Raw genomic sequence first — 14,809 nt, forward strand, 5'->3', positions numbered from 1 at the left:
CAGGCCTCAACATGCAGATTCTGACTGCACTGCATAGTCTAGTGGTATATGGGTGGATCACAGTGAGCTGTGGAAAACCAGTTGGGACCTGCTGTTTAGTGTCTGTACTGACAAAACCTCAGAACAGGGCAGACAGATCAATATACACAAATCAATTCAGAGATTAAGAGCAGAGAGTATGGCTTCTCATACTTGTGCAAATCTATGATGTTAGCCATTGGTTCACAGTAGACATACATAAACATGACTTTGTATTCGGAAATTGAGAAAGCACATTCGTATCTGTTTAAAAAAAAAAGAATTGTCATATTAAAACTGCTTTTATACTATACCATATTAAGAGAAAACAAAGTGATGGTGGCATTTAAAGGCACATGCCCTACTAGAGTATATAAATTAAAGTGACACTGTCACCCCCTTTTTGCATTCTGACTTCTCTACGCAGGTGTAAAGAGTAAATTTATCAGTTTTCATACCTTATTTTATATCATAGGTCATGGTGCTTGTTCCAGTAAAAAGTGATCTTTTATCACCTGTGGATTGTACTACCTGGGCGGGGTTTCACAACCACAGTGCCACTTAGCCACGCCCACATCACCACAGTAGGTCCCTCTGTAATGTCATTGCCACATAGGCCCACCCTCTCAGTGGCCATTGGTATGGGCAACCTAGAGGGGGTGTGGCCTAGATCTTTAGGCCAGCCCGTTCCAATGGGTGTCAAGGGCGCATAGGCCTAGAAAGTGATGGCGTCACTGAGGGGCGTGGCCTATGATGGCGATGTGGATGGGGCTAAGTGGCGCTGCACAATCCGCAGGTGATAAAAGATCACTTTTTACTGGAACAAGCACCATGACGTAAAATATAAAATAAGGTGTGAAAACTGCTAAATTTACCCATTACATCTGTGTAGATAAGTTATAATGCAAAAAGGATATGGTGAAAAATATGATACTGACATTATAGTCAAACAGAGAAATTATAGCATATCATAGTAGTGGCAAAAAATATCCTATAAAAAGGATAACACACTATAATACTATGGGACACATTCATCAAGAGTGAATTATCTGAATGCTGATCTTTCCTTAATCCCCACCCACACTGTTTTCTTTCTTTACCATAATAGTACAATTATTTTTATTATGTTTTGGGGGTAAAGGATACACGGACCCTTAGCTGTAATATTCTATAACTGCAGGCCGGGTTAACATGCAGACCAATTAGCATCACATGCTGGTTTCCTGACTGCGAAGTTCACAGGCAACGTTAAACAGTCAGGACAGAACAAATGGAGCACACAATACGTGTGCAGCCACTTCTGCACTCTATATGGGACCAGCCGACATTTTCTAGGGCTGAACTTGATAATGTTCTGGGGCCCCATAGGCAACAGATGAAGTGGTGGCCACTAGTGTGGGATGTAGCCCTAGGGCTGCAAGGAAAACATGGATACAGCCTACGGCTGTGTTCACACAACGTCAAAAAAAAGAGCAAAAGTGGGCGCCTTTTCTATTTAAAAAGACATCCATTGCATTGAAATAAATGGGATGAGAGACGTCCTATGCACACAATGTATAAAATAAAGGACCTTGTCTGAGTGGATGTCAAAATAATTATCATGTCAATTATTTTTGGACGTCTATTGCAAACAGCGGACATTATTTTTTAGGTGCTCACACAGTTTTTCTTTTTTCACTATTTCTACTATTAAATTCAATGGACAATGGTATACCCGTCATGTGGCCGTTAAGGGTAAACAGAGAGGGCCCCAGGGGTGAGCCCTCTCTGCAGCCCGTGGTCCCCGCGATCGACGCGGCCGACTAATTAACTATTCAAATGCAGCTGTCAAAGCTGACAGCTGCATTTGAAGAGTATATATGCCCCCTGTCCCTGGTGTCTAGTGGGGGATCTCCCCCCCGCGATGCGATCGCGGAGGGGAGATCTGTTCTATTTAGATCCGTTCTATTTAGATGGTCTGCAGCAGACCATTATAATAGAGCAATAATCTGATGGATCATTGCTCTATTATATACACAGCATTGATCTGAATGGGAGATCAGTGCTGTGTATATAGAAGTCCCCCAGGGGGCTTCTAATTACTGTTTGTAAAAATAAAATAAAGTGTTTTTATTAATAAAAAATCCCTTAAATAAAATAATTTTTCCCATTTCTGATCTTGTACGGTAAACGGCATAAGTGCAAAAAATCCCAAAGTGCAAAATTGTGCATTTTTGGTCGCATCAAATCCAGAAAAATTGTAATAAAAAGCGATCAAAAAGTCGCATATGCGCAATCAAGCTACCGATAGAAAGAACACATCATGGCACAAAAAACGAAAATTAGCCCAGTCCTTAAAGACACACCCAAAGGGCAATTAATAACCCAAACTAGAATAATGTACCAACAGCCATTAGGAGGAGACCTCAAAATGACGGACCTCATTTTAAACAGAGCTGAAAAAAAGTTGTGTGAACATAGCCATTGGCTGTATCCAAATTTTACACAACTCCCCAGGGCTGTATCCAACTTCTCCAGCCACCGGGAGTCAAATGCTAAGCATTTGGGAAAGGCCCCGAATATTCGGCAAGTTTGCTCATCAGCAAATGTGTGATGTGCTCCATTCATTCCAGGATTCTGTGGATGGGGATAACTTAAAGGGAGTTATCCATGCTTACAAAAATATAGCTTTCTTCCTTTATATAACTTGCTTGTGGCTGCAATTCAATAAACAATGCTTTTTATTCTCACTCTGATGTTTTAAAGAGGTGTAAAACCTCTGTTTGCTCTCGTAAACCGCTTTCTACTCTTTTTCATCCCTGATCCTGAGCATTCAAATTGTGGTACACGTACAGTGAGCTTGCCTGCTTTCACAGTTACTTTACTGCCTCTCCGCGCATGCACCGCCACTGATAGCGCTACAGCTATGTTTTGCTTGGAAATTCTGCAGTGTGAACAACAGAGCGGAAATTACATTGAAAATAATCAGACATTGCTCTGTTCATTCTTTTACAGGAGGAATTTCCAGCAGAATTTAAGAGCGGATTCCTCTTCAATTCCTCGTCTTTTGCTCAGTGTGTATGAGCCCTTACCTAGAAAATTGCTATCAAATTGCTGCATTGATTACATAGCTATGGTCACACGTCCTCCTACTCTCCTACACTGCCCTCTCACTCCTCCCTCTTTGACTGACAGACAGGGTTCTTTAAAGGGGTTATCCCAGGGGTGGGGAACCTCCGGCCCGCGGGCCGCATCCGGCCCCTGAGACCTCCCGATGCGGCCCGCGGCCCGCAGCTCCCCTGTGATGCTCGCCGCTCTGCTGGGGAAGAAGCCGGCATACACAGCATCCTCCGCTGTCTGTGACAGCTGCCGGATACAGGAGGATGCTGTCTGTGCCGGCTTCTTCCCCAGCAGAGCGGCGCGTGTCTTTAGTCTCTTGCGGGCCGCGCGCGATGACGTCATTTCAAAGCGCGCCGCCTGCAGGAGAAGACCGGCACAGAGGACCTGGGATAGAAGAGGACATGGGCAGCGTGGGAGCGGAGGTAAGGTGAGAGGGATGTTTATTTTTTTATTTGGGGGTTAACTAGGATCCCAGGGACATGATTGATGGGGGGGACAACTAGGCTACCAGGGACATGACTGATGGGGGGGACAACTAGGCTACCAGGGACATGACTGATGGGGGGGACAACTAGGCTACCAGGGACATGACTGATGGGGGGGGGGACAACTAGGCTACCAGGGACATGACTGATGGGGGGGACAACTAGGCTACCAGGTACATGACTGATGGGGGGGACAACTAGGCTACCAGGGACATGACTGAGGGGGGGGGGGGGGGACAACTAGGCTACCAGGGACATGACTGATGGGGGGGGGGGGGACAACTAGGCTACCAGGGACATGACTGATGGGGGGGGGGGGGACAACTAGGCTACCAGGGACATGACTGATGGGGGGGGGGGACAACTAGGCTACCAGGGACATGACTGATGGGGGGGGACAACTAGGCTACCAGGGACATGACTGATGGGGGGGGGCAACTAGGCTACCAGGGACATGACTGATGGGGGGGACAACTAGGCTACCAGGGACATGCCTGATGGGGGGGGGGAATAACTAGGCTACCAGAGACATGACTGATGGGGGGGGGGAATAACTAGGCTACCAGGGACATGCCTGATGGGGGGGGAATAACTAGGCTACCAGAGACATGACTGATGGGGGGGGGGAATAACTAGGCTACCAGGGACATAACTGATGGGGGGGACAACTAGGCTACCAGGGACATGCCTGATGGGGGTTAACTAGGCTACCAGGGACATGCCTGATGGGGGGGGGAATAACTAGGCTACCAGGGACATGCCTGATGGGGGGGGGGACAACTAGGCCACCAGGGACATGACTGATGGGGGGGACAACTAGGCTACCAGGGACATGACTGATGGGGGGGGACAACTAGGCTACCAGGGACATGACTGATGGGGGGGACAACTAGGCTACCAGGGACATGACTGATGGGGGGGACAACTAGGCTACCAGAGACATGACTGATGGGGGGGGGACAACTAGGCTACCAGGGACATGACTGATGGGGGGGGACAACTAGGCTACCAGGGACATGACTGATGGGGGGATAACTAGGCCACCAGGGACATGACTGATGGGGGAGACATCTAGGCTACCAGAGACATGACTGATGGGGGGGGAATAACTAGGCTACCAGGGACATGACTGATGGGGGTTAACTAGGCTACCAGGGACATGACTGATGGGGGGGGAATAACTAGGCTACCAGGGACATGCCTGATGGGGGGGGGACAACTAGGCTACCAGGGACATGACTGATGGGGGGGACAACTAGGCTACCAGAGACATGACTGATGGGGGGGGGAATAACTAGGCTACCAGGGACATGCCTGATGGGGGTTAACTAGGCTACCAGGGACATGACTTGGGGGTTAACTAGACTACAAGGGGCATCACTGGGGGTTAACTACAATAGCAGGGGCACTAGGGGAACAATACTATGCCTTGTCCTGGGTGCTGCAAACCCCCGCTACTAACTGCCGCGCACGGTATGCGGCCCTCGAATGATTTTATTAATGCCCGACCGGCCCTCGACATGGAAAAGGTTCCCCACCCCTGGGTTATCCAGTGCTACAAAAACATGGACAATTTTCCCCCTCTCTTGTCTGCAGATTGGGTGGGGTTTAAAACTCAGTTCTATTGAAGTAAATGGAGCTTAATTGCAAACCACACCTGAACTGGAGACAAGAGTAGGGAGAAAATTGGCCATGTTTTTGTAGTGCTGGATAACCCCTTTAAAGAACCCTGTCTGTCAATAAAAGAGGGAGGAGAGGGCAGTGTAGGAGAGTAGGAGGACGTGTGAATTAAAGATCACAATAGACACACCGCACCCATAGCTATGTAATCAATGCAGCAATTTGATAGCAATATAGCTCATACACACTGAGCAAAAGACAAGGAATTGAAGAGGAATCCGCTCTTAAATTCTGCTGGAAATTCCTCCCGTAAAAGAATGAACAGAGCAATGTCTGATTGTGTTCAATGTAATGTCCGCTCTGTTGTTCACACTGCAGAATTTCCAAGCAGAATTTTCTGCCGCACATCTACTTTCCGCCCAAAGAAGTAACATGTCAATTCTTTTGGCAGAATCTGCTAGAGGAATCCTATAGAAGTCAATGGGATTGAATTCTGCTTAAAATTCTGCTTGCATTCTGCTTGAATTCTACTCGAATTCCGCTCAAATTCAGAAATCGTCAAGCATAAATTCCTCGTCTTTTGCTCAGTGTGCATGAGCCCTAACAGTTGAGACAAACGTCACAAGGATTCCAAAAACAGTTTGGGGACTCCTGTGTCATATATGGCTTCCTTCAGGCCCTGCACTACACGTAAGACCCAAAGTCCCCCTTTAATGTGAGTGAGACATCTGTTTTCCCTTGTCAGATGTGGTGACGATATTGTAATTTTCCCTTAACTTAAAGGTATTGCTGTAAAAGCATGGCCTAAGGGGAATTCAGAGGATCTACATTTTACTGCTTCCTTTAAATTCAATGGCAAACCCCTAAGATGGCTGCAGGATGACAGAATTACTTTATGTCAAATGTTTTTGCCTCTACAGACTTTCATAGAATAACAATCTTTCACAGCAATTTAGTAGTATATACACTCACCGGCCACTTTATTAGGTACACCTGTCCAACTGCACGTTACCACTTAATTTCTAATCAGCCAATCACATGGCGGCAACTCAGTGCATTTAGGCATGTAGACATGGTCAAGACAATCTCCTGCAGTTCAAACCGAGCATCAGTATGGGGAAGAAAGGTGATTTGAGGGCCTTTGAACGTGGCATGGTTGTTGGTGCCAGAAGGGCTGGTCTTAGTATTTCAGAAACTGCTGATCTACTGGGATTTTCACACACAACCATCTCTAGGGTTTACAGAGAATGGTCCGAAAAAGAAAAAACATCCAGTGAGCGGCAGTTCTGTGGGCGGAAATGCCTTGTTGATGCCAGAGGTCAGAGGAGAATGGGCAGACTGGTTCGAGCTGATAGAAAGGCAACAGTGACTCAAATAGCCAACCGTTACAACCAAGGTAGGCAGAAGAGCATCTCTAAACGCACAGTACGTCGAACTTTGAGGCAGATGGGCTACAGCAGCAGAAGACCACCTGTTACTAGCATGGTGTACCTAATAAAGTGGTCGGTGAGTGTATATTTCCTGTAATACAGGGACAAATGTTGCACCGCCAAGAGGAGGTGCATACTGTCCTAGTTAATAATAAATATCACCATTGAATATTCATAAAAGGGCAAAAAAAACTTTAGGCTATGCTCACACAATATTTTTCAATGGCTGTTATTTTAGATTCAAAACAACGTTGTTTTGACTGTAAAACAAAGGACATTGTTTAGCATACTTTGGTGGCTGCCATTGCAATGACAGCCATTGGTTTATTACTTATTTCAGGTTTAATGCTGGCCCCTTTTAACACCCTTTTGAGTGTGAATTTTAAAAAAGTTACATTGAATTTAGGTTAAAAAAAAAGGTTTAATGACGGCCAGAAAATAAATCAATACGTGAACAGCCAAAAATAATGTCCGAAAATTAATTTCATGATCATAGTGTGTGAACATAGTCAAAATTGTATTTGAATATTTTGATTTTCTTGTATTTATTGTGGGTGGTGAGCATCATAGGTGTTGTTCAAAATTTTATTTGAGTTTGAACCCAGCATAATGCTTTATTTGAGTTTGAGTGTAAACCCAGCATAATGCTGGACAACCCCTTTGAGGCTACCTTTACAATCTGGAGGTATTTTAAGGCCATGTTCGCAATTTGCAACAACGGCTGTGATTTATACAAAACTTACATTGTATGTGTGTGAATGGAATCCCGGCTGGAGCATAGTATACACTCCTGCCGGGATTCTAACCAGCCGCACGAAAAACTGACATGTCAGTTTGCGCGCCCGCTATTAATTGAATAGCGGACGCAGAGAACCGCAGAGCGGATCAGTTCACACAATGGAGCACGCAGCTCCGGCCGCACGCTCCACTGTGTGCAGCGTGAATTGGTATGCGGACGCACACTGATGCGCCCACATCCCAATTTATCAGAAATGAAGATCATCTGCAGTACCGGCCAGGATGATCTTCAGTAACACCGGCCGGGTCACAAAACAGCCGATGTTTTACAATGTGTGAACGTGGCCTAAGGGTGCGTTCACATGGAGAGGATCTGCAACACAAACGCAGCAGATTTGCATAAATCTCGCTGCGAGTTTGTCGGGTCCTGGCAGTTCACTGTCACTACATACTCGCAGCAGTCTGAACGACCGATGCGTGTACGTAATTCTGCCGGCCCCTTAACCCCTTTGGCTCCCACTCTTCTGTGTCTGTATATATGCAGTGTCCCAGAACAGAGTATTTGTCTGTCACTTTATCTCTACATCTTTGTTATAACCATTCCTGTTCTGAAAACCTATTGTCCACTGCAACCGTGTATTGTGTAACCCCCTGCAGTATTCAGGTTTACTGCTATGCTCGCATTCCATGTATATTCTTCTGTATATGTCTTAATGGTGATGATGCAAAGGCTGGTGTATCACGTGACCGTGCCCTGTTGCCATGGTAGCCCCAATGGTCATCGAGCTTTGGCTGGGGTTACCATGTGACTTCCTGTTCCACCTCAGTCCTGTCTCCTACCTTCCAGGGGATAGGGTGTGTTGCTCTGCTGTTCCTGAGTCCTATCTCCTACCTTCCAGGGGATAGGGAGTGTTGCTCTGCTGTTCCTGAGCCCTATCTCCTACCGCAGGAGAGGCCTGCGTGTGCTCTGCTGCTACAGTCCACTGGCTGTGTTCCTGTCTCAAGTATTCAAGATCCTCATCTGGGTGTCGCTTCCAGTTATCCTTCTCATCATCTCAATTCATCTATTGCAAGTATCCATTTCAGATTTATTCCACCCAGCATCTCATCTTCAGTATCACTACTACTCCCATCATCCGTCACGCTACGCCCACAGCCTATTGCAGCATCACCCATTACTCTGCCTTATTCAAGATTGCATCCGGAGAGACTGTTGCTACTAGTTACCACCGTTACAATAAATATACAACTACCGTTGTTTCTGAACCTTGGCATTGGTGTGAAAATTGATGCCCTGACTAAGGACAACGAAGAATCGCATGCCTAGTCTCTGCTCGGTCAGGAGTGACCCCTCGTGCCTAAACCGTGACAACCCTCTAGCTAGCAGCTGCCCCGGTTCCTGCCCGCAACAACACCTCTCAGCGGAGTGGCCCCTAGGGGCCCGGGCACCGCATATACATTACCTCTCCTGCACGGGGTCCCGGCGTACTGCTCTCCCACCCGGCCATAGTGTGTTGCCAAGCCGCAGCCACTGATTGGCTGGGGGGGGAGAGCAGGACGCCGGGACCCCATGCAGCGAGAACAGGTAACGTATATACAGACACAGCGGAGCGGGAGCCGAAGGGGTTAAGGGTCCAGCGGAATTAGATACACACAGCGGTCGTTCAGACATCTGCGAGTATGTAGTGACAGTGAACTGCCAGGACCTGCCAGACTCGCAGCGAGATTTACGCTGTGAGTCTGTACGTGCGAACTGACCCTTAAAGACGCTGTAATTTTTTATGCCAAATCCCCTTTACTTTATTATCCGCTCCCTGCTTTTGGCTTCAAAAATGGCATCAAGGCACGGCAAAGCACCCAAAAATATACACCACTCACTTGTTGTCGGCTAAATTTAGATAACTTGTTCACCTGTGACAGCAAATGCTGATACAGGACGGGTGTGGATTTACCTTGGCTCAGCTAGGGCATGTATGTGTCACACCTGAACTTCATGTAACAGGAAGTGGCTTTCATGTCATAACTTTTTATGGAACTAATTGGCACAATATGGGAAATCCACGTCCAACAGGATAGTCCAGGTCCTGACACACATAGAAAAATATTTACATTGTTTTATAAGCAGGCATTTAGCTTTGTATTGTTTTATCTAATCATGAGTCATGCAGTGACCTGGTCAGACTGTACATTTTCTGCATGGGATTTTCTATGAACACAATGGTCAAAAACCGGACACAAACAGCAACCAATCACAGACCTGCTTTCATTCCTAAGAATGGGCTGTGATTGATTGCGACCTGTCTGAGGCAAAAAGGTTGATAAATCAGGGCAATATATGAAGAAACACAGCATCCTATAAAATACTGAACAGGCAATTCATTTGTTGTCCCAGTTTATTATGAAAGCAGCTGCATTTGGGTGGAACAAGACACAGGGATGGGGAACCTGCAAAACTACCCTTCCCACCATGCCTGGACTGTCAAAGCTGCCTATATAAATATAATCCACATAAATGACCTGTGGCAGCTGTCTTTATATAATTGATGGAAGAAATACTTCACATTTTTATAGAAAAATCGACACATGTAAAAACTTTCAATTCCTACATAATTTACATTATGATTAGATCAACAGTTAGAACTTCACATAATGTTAACACCCTTGAAGTCTGTTTTAATGCAGATTCTAAAGGGGTTGTCCAGCGAAAATCTTTTTCTTTCCCATCAACTGGTGTCAGAAAGTTTTATAGATTTGTAATTTACTTCTATTAAAAAATCTCAACTCTTCCCATACTTATCAGCTGTTGTGCTCAGAGTGCTCACTGCTGACATCTCTGGCCAAGACAGGAACTCTGTTTTGGTTTTATATGAATCCCCATAGAAAATCTCTCCTGCTCTGGACAGTTCCCCCCTGGACCAGAGATGTCAGCAGAGAGCACTGTGTCAGACTGAAAATAAAACATTTCCTGCATGACATACAGCAGCTTATAAGTATGGGAAGACTTGAGATTTTTTAATAGAAGTAATTTACAAATCTATATAACTTTCTGATATCAGTTGATTTAAAAGAAAAAGTTTTTTGCTGGACAACCCCTTTAAAGCCTAAAATAGTAGTAGATTTAAAAGAAAAACAAAACATAATATGAGAAGTACATTATTTTCAAGATCCCTCCCCTCATGATCCACTCCTAGCGTTGATTATAAAACCTCATGAAAAAAACTTAAAGGGGTGGTTCAACAAACAAAATTTTCTTTCAAATCCAGTGCCAGAGATTTACTTCTATTAAAGGGGTTATCCAGTGATACAAAAACATGGCCACTTTCTTTCAGAGAAAATACGATTCTTGTCTCCAGTTCAGGTGCGGTTTGCAATTAAGCTCCATTCACTTCAATGGAACTGAGCAGCAAAACCCCCCCCAAGCTGGAGACAAGAGTGGGGCTGTCTCTGGAAGAAAGTGGCCATGTTTTTGTAGCGCTGGATAACCCCTTTAAAAAAATTACAATCCTTCCAGTACTTATCAGCTGCTGTATGTCCTGCGGGAAGTGGTAGTATTTCCAGTCTGGAGAGCAGGAGAGGTTTTATATGGGGATTTACTACTGCTTTCAGAGGTGGCAGCAGAGAGCACAGTGTCAGACTGGAAAGCGTCTAACACGTGATGCAGGACTTTTTTTTTTAAGAAATAAATTACAAATCTCTGCCATCAGTTGATTTTAACCCCGTAACTGTCATTTCAGGGTCATTTTTTTGAAAACATTAGTACAAGCGATTTTAAGAAACTTTGTAATAGGTTTTATGTACTAAAAGAGTTTCCTTCTGGACTGAAAAAGCAATCTCCCAGCCTCCCCCCTCACATCAAATGAAGCAGGATTTCTGTCTCCATTATGTGGCTATGGAGAGGGGAGGGGCTGTTAGGAGTGACTGAGCACGGAGGATTTCTGCAAAGCACAACACCCTGCAATCTTCTCTCAGTGAGTTCATAGATAAGCACTGACCTTTCTGACCCCAGAATCCTGCGGTTTAGGTGCCCAGACAGTCTTCTCTGTAATGAAGACGTGTTTGCCTGATAATGCACAGATAAGAAGTCAGGGGGGAGGCTGGGAGATTGCTTCTTGAGTACAGAAGGAGGCTTTTTTGGCTGATGAAACCTATTACAGAGTTTCTTAAAATCGCTTATACTACTGATTTCTGCAACAAAAAAAAAAAACATGACAGTTACGCTTTAAGGTCAAAGCCAATTTTCGTTTTTGCACTTTTGCTTTTCCCACTTTATGTTTAAAAGTCCATAGCGCTTGCATTTTGTCACCTAGAGACTTATTGAGCGCTTATTTTTTGTGAAACAAATTGTACTTTGCAATGACAGGCATTATTTTTCCATAACATATGCTGCGAAACCGGAAAAAAATCATTTGCACTGTCAAATTGGGAAAAAAAAAGGAATTTGTTTTGATTTCGGGGAGTTCTGCATTTACGCCATTCGCCCTATGGTAAAACTGACTTGTTATGCATGTTCCTCAAGTCGTTACGATTACAACGATATGTAACATGTATAACTTTTATATTATCTGATGGCCTGTAAAAAATTCAAACCATTGTTAACAAATATATGTTCCTTAAAATCGCTCTATTCCCAGGCTTATAGCGCTTTTATCCTTTGGTCTATGGGGCTGCGTGAGGTGTCATTTTTTGCGCCATGATGTGTTCTTTCTATCGGTACCTTGATTGCGTATATACGACTTTTTGATCACTTTTTATAAAATTTTTTCTGGATTTTATGAGACCAAAAATGCGCAATTTTGCACTTTGGAATTTTTTGGCGCTTACGCAGTTTACCGTGCGAGATCAGTAATGTGATTAATTAATAGTTCGGGCGATTACGATACCAAACATGTTTGTTTATTTATTTATTTTTATAAAATGGGAAAAGGGGGGTGATTTGGACTTTTAATAGGGAAGGAGATTTTTTATTAATAAAAAAACATTTTTACTTTTATTTTTACTTTAACTAGATGTCCCCCTGGGGGACTTGTATATAAACAGCACTGATCTCTCATAGAGATCAATGCTGTGTATATACACAGCAAAGATCGATTAGATCGGTCATAGATTGCTATGGCCTGCTGCAGGCCATAGCAATCTATTGCCGAGCTGGGATCAGCGTCATTTCGACGCTGAGGCCAGGCACGGGCAGAAGAACGGATCTCGGGGGGGGAGATCGCGGGGGGGAGATCCGTCCCACTAGACACCAGGGACGTGAGGTCTGAAGCCTCTAAGTGCAGCTGTCAGGTTTATAGAGGCTAATAGAGGCACTGCCCAGCAGCACATGTCAACCGGGATCAGCGCCGTTCAGAGCGGGGTCCCGGCGGGACCCTGCTCTGAACACCCCACGCGGCACCATGATGTATCAGATACGTCATGGGTCGCTAAGGGGTTAAAGAATTATTTTTTTTTTTGCCAAACTATCCCACCAAAATGGCATGTGTGAATACACTATGAGGCTATTTTTGCCTCCCCATAGAAAACCTCTCCTGCTCTTGTCAGTTCCTGTCTCAGCCAGAGATGTCATCAGAGAGCACTGTGTCTGACTGGAAATAATACAACACTTCCTGCAGGGACACACAGCAGCTGATAACTATGGGAGATATTTAACCTCTTAAGGACATATGCCATACCCATACGGCATACATCCTCAAGAGGTGTTCAGAGGGGGGCCGCGCTGTGCCCCCGCTCTGGACTGCCGCGATCCCAACTGGTATCTGCAGCACGGGACCGCGGCTATTAGCGGGATCAGGCCGATCGCCGCTCCCGCTATTTAAGACCGTTAGATGCAGCTGTAAAACATGACAGCTGAATCTAACAGTCTTATTTGCAGCCCATCCCTGGTGTCTAGTGGCGGGATCCCCCCCGCAATGCGATTGCGGAGGGGGGATCCTTTGGTTTTACCGGGACTCAGTGTTGAAATGACGCTGATCCCGATTCGGTATTGTATTGCAATGGTCTGCAGCAGGCCAGACCGATCTCATGGTTCGGTGCTGTGTTATACAGCTACACTGTTCTCTATGGGAGATCAGTGTAGTTGTATTAGAAGTCCCCCAGGGGGACTTCTAATTAATGTAATAGTAAAAAAAAAAAAATGACACCTCAATCAGCCCCATAGACCAAAGGATAAAAGAGCTATAAAAATGGTAATAGAGCAATTTTAAGGAACTTTTTTTTTTTTTGCAAATGGTTTTATTTTTTTTTAAAAGCCATCAAATAATATAAAAGTTTTAATCGTACCGACTTGAGGAACATATATAACATGTCAGTTTTTCCATAAGACGAACGGCATAAAAAACGAAAACGCAAAAACGAAAATTGGCTCCGTCCTTAAGAGGTTAATATAGAAGTAAATTACAAATCTGTATAAATTTCTTACACCAGTTGATTTGAAAGAAAAATTTTTTTGCTGGACAACCCCTTTAAAAATTCTGCAGCCAGATGTTAGCTGGAAGTCAGATAGGAAATATAAAATGCTATACCTACAATTAGCGTTCAACAGATCTGTCAGAATGTTTGGGTTCGGCAACGTTATCTGAACCTGAAAGTTCTGCATTTGATTCTAGGCAGATACAGAATTTGGACGCAGCCTTAGGAAGTCATGGAAAACATGGAAACAGCCAAGTCTGTGGGGGAAAAACACCAAATCAAAAATCAAAAGGAATGGGAAATAAGAGACCTATACATTATATGATCCAGCGGAAGCGTAGGTTTTAATTATGCCAACTTTGCATATGTTTACTTACACTTTTGCATAGGTGACTGGACATTGTCCCGAACACCCCACCACCACAAAAAAAAAATCTGCATTTTAATACAAACACAACACGGGAAGCACAATCTGATCTAAACAGATGAAAGAAATTTCTTGAACTATGGTGGTAATTTCTCAATGCACTACTTATCAATGTATAGTGCAAATACCTGTACCCTGGTTACCACACAAGCTGCACACATGCCTGTACCCTAGTCACCACACAAGCTGCACACATGCCTGTACCCTAGTCACCACACAAGCTGCACACATGCCTGTACCCTAGTCACCACACAAGCTGCACACATACCTGTACCATGGTCACCACACAAGCTGCACACATACCTGTACTCTGGTCACCACACAAGCTGCACACATACCTTTACCCTAGTTACAACACAAGCGGCAAACAAGCGGTACCATGGTCACCACACAAGCTGCACACATGCCTGTACCCTAGTCACCACACAAGCTGCACACATACCTGTACCATGGTCACCACACAAGCTGCACACATAACTGTACTCTGGTCACCATACAAGCTGCACACATACCTGTACCCTAGTTACGACACAAGCGGCAAACAAGCGGTACCATGGTCACCACACAAGCTGCACACATGCCTGTAC

The sequence above is a fragment of the Dendropsophus ebraccatus genome, chromosome 1 (assembly GCF_027789765.1).
Source record: "Dendropsophus ebraccatus isolate aDenEbr1 chromosome 1, aDenEbr1.pat, whole genome shotgun sequence".
NCBI lineage: Eukaryota > Metazoa > Chordata > Amphibia > Anura > Hylidae > Dendropsophus > Dendropsophus ebraccatus.